Source organism: Stegastes partitus, unplaced genomic scaffold, assembly GCF_000690725.1.
Source record: "Stegastes partitus isolate 25-593 unplaced genomic scaffold, Stegastes_partitus-1.0.2 Scaffold2027, whole genome shotgun sequence".
Classification (NCBI taxonomy): Eukaryota; Metazoa; Chordata; class Actinopteri; family Pomacentridae; genus Stegastes; species Stegastes partitus.
The window spans coordinates 19,368-27,323 of record NW_007579758.1 but is presented as its reverse complement, the minus strand read 5'-3'; positions in this window follow the sequence as shown (position 1 = coordinate 27,323).

The window sequence follows — 7,956 nt, the reverse complement described above, 5'->3', positions numbered from 1 at the left end:
CCTGTATTTCCCTCTTCAACTCCAGCGAACCAGACATTACAACACAAAAAATTTACTTGGAACTGATTCAGCTTGATTGTCCATCCATCCATCCATCTTCTACCGCTTATCCGGGGTCGAGTCGCGGAGGCAGCAGCCTGAGCAGAGCCGCCCAGGCTTCCCGATCCGCACACACCTCCTCCAGCTCCTCTGGGGGGACCCCTAGGCATTCCCAGGCCAGTCGAGAGACATAGTCTCTCCAACGTGTCCTGGGTCTTCCCCGAGGCTTCCCCCGGCCGCCACTCAGTCCTCTCTGCACCCGACCCCTATGATTCCCTCTGCAGGTGGTGGGTCCACAGGAGGGCGGGCCCACGTCGACCTTTCGGGCTGTGCCTGGCCGGGCCCCGTGGGCAGAGGCCCGACCACCAGGCGCTTGCTTGCGAGCCCCAACCCCAGGCCTGGCTCCAGGGTGGGGCCCCGGCTGCGCCATACCGGGCGACGTCTCTTTCCTTGATGTCTTGTTTGAGCTTGATTGTAATTGACAAATGTTTACATGTTAAAATCACGGACTTCAGCTTTAAAAATTTGTGTTAGATTGTGTCCGCTGCAGTGTCGTTCCTGTTTTCACTCAATCAAACTTACTTTTGGCTTCTCATCATGTCACTTATTACAAACCATTAAAGTGAATTACAAAAACTTCAGCTTGATTTGTACAGGAAATCTCATGCCAGATATTTTCATGTCCTGTGTTACGTTCAAAATGACTTTCAGAACCTCTCGCAGAGCTTCACTTCCAACGACAGTGCATCATTGTCAGTCTTATGTGAACCGAGCTTTTTTTATCCTCGTAGCTTGATCTGTTTTGTTTCGTCATTTAAGTTATCTGAATTCCAATTGTGCTTCCAAACATTGAACAGCATTAGTTTATAATCTTGTTCCTCCTTCGCCGCGGGCTTCATTGTGTTTCATACAACAGAAGTCGACCAGGAACGAAAACAAAACCGAGGATGAGGACGGCTGGAATACATTTTGCTTGTTTAACCCGACGTCTTGTGAGATCCCAATGGGGCATTTCCTGCCATTGAGGCGGAGGATCTACCTTTTTCCCTCCTCTGCACCTCCACACAGGACATGATTTATGCTGCGAATATTTATCTGTGAGCCTCACATGGTGAAACAATATACCCTCACAGCAAGTTCCTCACAGGTCAGCGGGGGTCTACGAAGGAAAGCAAGACGCATCCCTGTCGGAATTTCAAACGCAGCTGAGACGGACTGGTCTGACGGGTGGCCAAAGTATTTTTGACATGTGACTTATTGACATCGTGTTGCTCCACTGCATTGTGTGTTTTAAGATTACAACAGTTGTGTGGAGAACATTTTGTGATTTAAAGTGTCACTGGGGCATTTTCTCTTACAGCAACCCTCTCCTGTGTCTACGTACGATCCCTTTATATCAGCATGAGTCTTTTTTTATAATCGTGTATAGAGGTGACAAAAGTCTCTTATGTCACAATAGTACTGATCACAAACCACGGATTGTGACATGGCACACAGATGGCAGAGATGAGTTTTCCTCAAATTTAATGAGATAATTTCCTGTGAGGTCAACAGTAATGTGGAGAGATTTTGATTTTCTATGAACAGATTTTAATTTTTTGCAGGTTTGGCCACCATTAGTGGTTGTACACACTGTACATAGCAAATTAAGGGTGGCGTCTGTGATTCTGTAGAAAGGCTGTTGATATGTAGGTAGTTAGCATATTTAACTAGTTAGCGTAAGGTGCATTCCAATACTCTTACTACCATATTAGATACAGTAGTACATCAAAACAAAAAACTGATAATCTCCTGTATCTGGTCAGTTTGCAAGCCAGAATGCTTTTCTGTCCGAGGGTTCATTTGGCATTACAAACTGCAACTTTTAAAGCTGAAGGCAGAATATTATACCAAAGCAGTGCATGCCAGTTGTATACAAACTGCACGAAACAGTAGAATCTTTGTAAGGACAGCTGTAGTATGTACCTAAAGTTTTTTAAAAAAACGAAAAACTATGTGATTTGTAATGCAGCCATATTTTGTCAGATTCCCTCATGGCCCCACTGCCCCTTCACCCCCAATCTCGCTTTATTCCGAGATTGAAATCTTCTGCAAAACTTTCTAAGCATGTAGGTTTTTGTCTTTTTCCAAGTTTGTTGTTGTTTCTCATAGTGAGGAGGATTTGGGAAGCGTAACACAAAAATACCAGAATGAATGCAGTGTGCATGGCAGAGATGGCAACTTATACCTGAAGCCTACATCTGGTGAGTCAGACTACTAAGGCATAATTGCCTTGCAGAAAGAAGGTCACCGGTTCGCGTCCCAGTGAGAACACCCGGGATCTTTCTGTGTGGAGTTTGCATGTTCTCCCCGTGCAGCGTGGGTTCTCTCCGGGTTCTCCGGCTTCCTCCCACACAGTCCAAAAACATGTTGAGGTTAATTGGTGATTCTAAATTGTCCGTAGGTGTGAATGTGAGTGTGCTTGGTTGTCTGTCTCTAAGTGTAGCCCTGTGATAGACTGGTGTCCTGTCCAGGGTGTCCCCTGCCTTCACCCTAAGTCAGCTGGGATAGACTCCAGCCCCCCATGACCCTAGTGAGGATTAAGCGGGGTATAGATAATGGATGGATGTGTAACAAGTTCCTCTCAAATTCATAATACGTAACAAAATCAAAATAGGGTACGATTAAAAAGAATAGAGAAAGTCATAAGCATCACTGTAAGCCAACAACTATCTGTAAACTTAAATAAAAATGTTTAAAATATATGTTTTTAGGGTCATATTCGTGATAAAGATTTAAAATCGCAAACCTCAACAAATGGTGGAAGTGGAAAAATGGCACAGTACTGAAAATAACCAAAATTATGCTGTCAGTTTTTTATTATTCAGAAAAAGAATAATAACGTGTCACTTGTACATATAGTAAAACAAGTAGAGTGTATAAAATATAATAATATATTATATGATTTGTGCTTATTTACTTTAAACCAAAGCATAAAATCTCAAGTTTTGTATTGCTGTCATTCAAGAAATTGATAGGATTGTCCTTTAAAGACTCAGAATATCCTTTCAGTACTTGTGTGGGTGTGTTTGAAGACCAGCTGCTCCCTGGAGGGAATCTTAAAGGTCATGTGCTGGTCATCTGGTGGTCATGTGCACTATGGTCTATGGGTGCCACCCAGTCAAACAGAGCTGAGTCAATTCCTCCGGGTGGCAAAGAATAAACGCCTGTGATGCAGGATAGCTGCTTTCTGTAGGTGTGACGGGGACTCTTTGTGCTTCTGCGTCTGTTCGTGCAGATACGATTATTTGTGTGTGAGGTCACTGCTAAATTAACCTCCTCTCTCCCTTCTTTCATCTTCCTCCAGTTTGTGGAAAAAAAACTCCTCCCTTTTCCTCTGAGATGTCAGTGGAGACAGTGAAGCTTCACTTGAGGTTGAAGGTTAAGGAAACAACATGTTACATAGATCAGGGTCGGTGCTGCAGAGGAGATTGAGCTCAAAAGCTGCTCTGAAGGCAGAAACAAAGTCGGAGGTTGTAGGCAGAATTATGAACCACGACGGCCACTCAGGTGTTGGGCATGCAGTTCATAAATTGGAGCCAGCTCCTAAACAACTAAACTGCATTCCAAATTCCTTTTTAATGGATTTTAGGGTATTTTATCTTGGATTGTGTTTGTTTGAGATGCACCACAACTAGGTTCATAACTGTACTGCTTTAAAAATGTCGGTCAGATTTGTGCCATCACCATCCCTCCAACTTTGTATCACAGGCTTTACTGTTGCATTGAAATTGTTGTTGACTAACGATGCAGCTTAATGTATTTTTGAGAGACGGATTAGCAGATTGTTGCATTGTTTCCATTTAAACTCCTCGTATAAGCTACCCAGTCACCTTCTATCAGCAGGGACGATACATATAATCACTGTTACATTTAAATTAAAAATGCAACTGAAGCAAAGTATGTAAGACTTCTAATTATGGGCAGTTTGCAGACTGTGTCCCTGGTTTGGCTTTTGAAGAACAACTCTCTAATAATAATGATAATAACAATAACTTTATTTGTGTAGCACCTTTAAGAACAACCATTCACAAAGTGCTTTGACAAAAAAATAATAATAAAAATAAAAAGTACATGAAAACACATGTAAAAACACAACGTAAAAAATGAAAATGTACAGAAAGGATAGGTAGTTACAAACTGGATGACATCACACAAGAGGGGGAAGAGAAGCTGAAGAGAAAATCAAAGATAAAAATGGAATAAGATCAGGAGGTTAGAAAGAGGAAATACAAGCAGTAAGAAAAAAATAAAATGTATAAAAGGGCAGACAGTGATAAAAGAGGAATAAAAGAAAACTTATCTGAAGGCGAGTCCATAAAAGTGGGTTTGAAGAAGTGATTTAAAAGAGGTTACTGATTCAGCGAGCCTTGTGGCCTCAGGCAGGTCGTTCCAAAGCCGAGGGGCCCTGGAATCTAGATATTAACAAGACAGCAAATAACAATCACAAACAGCAACTGAATCAAAAATGACAATTAAAAGCAACGGGAATTGTCTTACCTTGGTATTGCAAGCTTTAGAACCTGTTAGAGTCTTCAGCAGAGGAACACAGTCGCTGAAACTGTCCACTACGCAGATGACAAAACTCTACTCGTGGCAGTAAATCCAATAATAACTGGTTCACTTGTGTTTGTTCGTCAGACTCTGTGCTTCACCACATTCAATTTAAAATGAAAGTAGTCATCTCAGCTTTAATCTGAGTGTGATTACATCAGTAATGTATGAACTGTGTGTGAGATAACGTGTTATTTGACAAATGGTGCAAAAACTGCAAGAGCTCAAAAATAACTGGACACTTGATCACTAGATGTTTTGTGGGCCGCTGGGTGTGAACAAGTAGATCTGACATGGCTAAGCAGACGATGTTTAGATTAAAGAGGAGACCATGACAGTGCAAAACATATGCTGGTAAACAGGCAACTATCACGGATGAGCTCATTTATGACTGAATGCTAACCGTCACAACCTGAACTTTAGCGGATTGAGCACATGATGCAAACCGCTGAAGTAGGAATCAGTCTTTGTCCAGTCAGGTGTTCCACCCAGAAAGATGAGCAGTTTTCTGCAGGTTGCTGCAATAGCTGCTGGCTGTGAGAGTGTTGAATTATGGAGCATGTTCAAGCTTAATTATGTGAATGAATGCAAAAGAAAATAAACTGACCGAGTGTTTAATGACAAGTTTAGACTCTAACTTTGATTCACAGGAAATCAGAGCATCATTAGGATCCATGTGGAGCATCTCAGTGGCTTTAGGTGTTGATGTAGCTTCTACACCTGCTGATGGTGAGTTCAAATGCGATTGTGTTTTCAAAGCTTATGAGAAAAGTCCATATGAAAGCCCCCGTCTTCACAACCTTGTACGGGGAATTTTTCTGAAATCTCAGAGTTCACAAGATGTAACATAATACTTTCAGAAACGGAGGCCGGTGGTTGGTGAGGATTAAATTGTGATTTTTGTCAGAGTTTTTTTCCTGTGAAAGGAAAATGAGGAAGATGTTGATACAGTGCTGCCTGTTTATTACCAAACCCTCGGTCCAAGGTGGAATTATCATTATATTCAGTAAGCAGGCTTCAAGATGGCAGCGTGTTTGGGTGTTAAAGCTAGCCTGTGTACTGGACCAGCACCATCTACATGGCTGATATCGGACGTATTTAGCGTGTATTTGGGCAATAAAGTATTTAAGGAAAGAAAACAAGACTTGTTTTAAACTTTTATTACATATTAAACTAGAAAAAAGTTTACGAATGTGAAAAAAGGTCAAACATTATAACTGCCTACTTTCTACTTATGGTCAATAAACACATTTACAAGGAAGTAAAGGTGTCTTTCCTCTAACGAACCAGATCGCGCCTGTGGGTCTCTCATGGAATATTTTAGCCTTTATAGCTCGAGATCACACCTAACTTTAAAAAAAAAAAAAACACAACTTTAAACTGACAAAATTTATCCCTGGAATCAATTTAGGGGAATTTCGTTATTACAAAAACTGGAATCATGACATTCTATGACAATAAATGGGCTGTTTTGGTTATATAATGATTCGGGACTTCGATATTTCATTATTATAAACGGGATATTCTATAAAGCAGTATGACATTAAGTGGGCAGCACTGTATTCCCAACGGTTTGATCTTTTCAATCCGCCTTTGCATTTTTATTCATTACTTTACCTGTTTGTTAGCTCGATAAATGGTTAGCCTTGTGGTTCATAGACACCAACAGTGACGTCCGTGGTGCTGTTGCCCAGCAGTGGTGTTCTCATGACTTGTAGTCGACGTTAACACTTGTTGCACCCGATCTGTTGTCATCACAGGTTCCAATTCAAGGCAGCGTAGAACTCAAAAACACTTATCCAGTTAAAGGTCTACATCTCCTACACCATTTCTTTCTGTATTGGTGTAAACTTACCCAAACTAAAGATTAGATTTGGCACTTTAATGTATAGAATTTATTTTAAAATCGCAAACACGTGAAGTCTGGAGTGTCTATACTGCTATAATTTGCAGATCAAAGTTCAACAAACTTGAAAAGACTTTTTTTTTTTTTTTTTACTGTAACTCTACTAATTCATTACAAAGGATTAAAAGCGCAGTGAAGTTTTGTTGCTCTACAGGCTGAGGCGAGCAGCTGTCTAACCTGTAGCACATCGTCTGTACAGAAAATGAGTCTAACTTCCAGAGCTTTAGAATAACTTGAGCCAAGTGTGGCCAAAGGACGCATGAACTCATCTCAGCTTGACTGCAAAAAAACATGAAGTATCTGTGATGTCATCCAGAGTTTTTGTACCACTCCCTGCAATTTCTGTCAGTTACTGAAACCAGAACATCCAAACTGGGCAAAACTGCACGACTCCCAGGCATAATGCTCCTTTAACTGAATTATCAACACTGATGAAGTGGAGTTGAAAACATCTTTTTGTATATGTAGCAGGATATTATGGCTGAATTCCAGTAACTTCAATACTGCAAAACATTTATAGATTTACTTCGTTCCACTCGTTCCGCCAACTAAGGGCTTGACGGAGCAAATCTGTGTCTGGTTTCTGTTTATGCAAGTCAGTAAATCCAATAAGGGCGCAGACGGTTTGTACACAAACTGCTGCTTAAACAGTAATTAAGATATCATGAGTCAGTTGCAGAAAAGATGCAAAAGTAGAGTACACAGTGATTATGTGGCATTTTGTTGGTTTAACGTGCCGTCGCATGTCTTCATGTCATCCAGACAAATGAATGTGACTTTTATATCACTTTACTATATCATCTGAACCTTTCCTCCACCTTTTGTGTCTTCTTTTCCTGAACTCCACCAGCAGGATGAAGAAGTTGACCTGAACGTTCAGCTGACTCTTTGGCGTATAAAATGCTTCGCTGGCAGCAGGAAATTGTCAAGGTCTTCAGAGGTCGATTAAGGCCAAGCGTTTAACAGGCAATGCAGCAGTGGAAGAGCTCAGATGTTTTGCCCTGTTACAAGTCCTGCTTTTAAAAAGTCCGTCAAGTGACAGTGATTAAGTTTTAGCAGCAAAATATTAAAAATTCAAAGGCAAAAGTACTATTTTTGAATCTATACAGTAACCTAGTGGATGCATTTAGAGCTGCGACAGTTAGTCAGGTAACCCTAACCTTGATTATCAAATAACCATTTTGACCATTTTCACACCAAAAATTCCCAAAACATTCAAATGTGATGAAATCCATCCATCCATTATCAATACACCGCTTAATCCTCACTAGGGTCACGGGGGGGCTGGAGTCTATCCCAGCTGACTTAGGGCAAAGGCAGGGGACACCCTGGACAGGTCACCAGTCTATCACAGGGCTACACTTAGAGACAGACAACCAAGCACACTCACATTCACACCTACGGACAATTTAGAATGT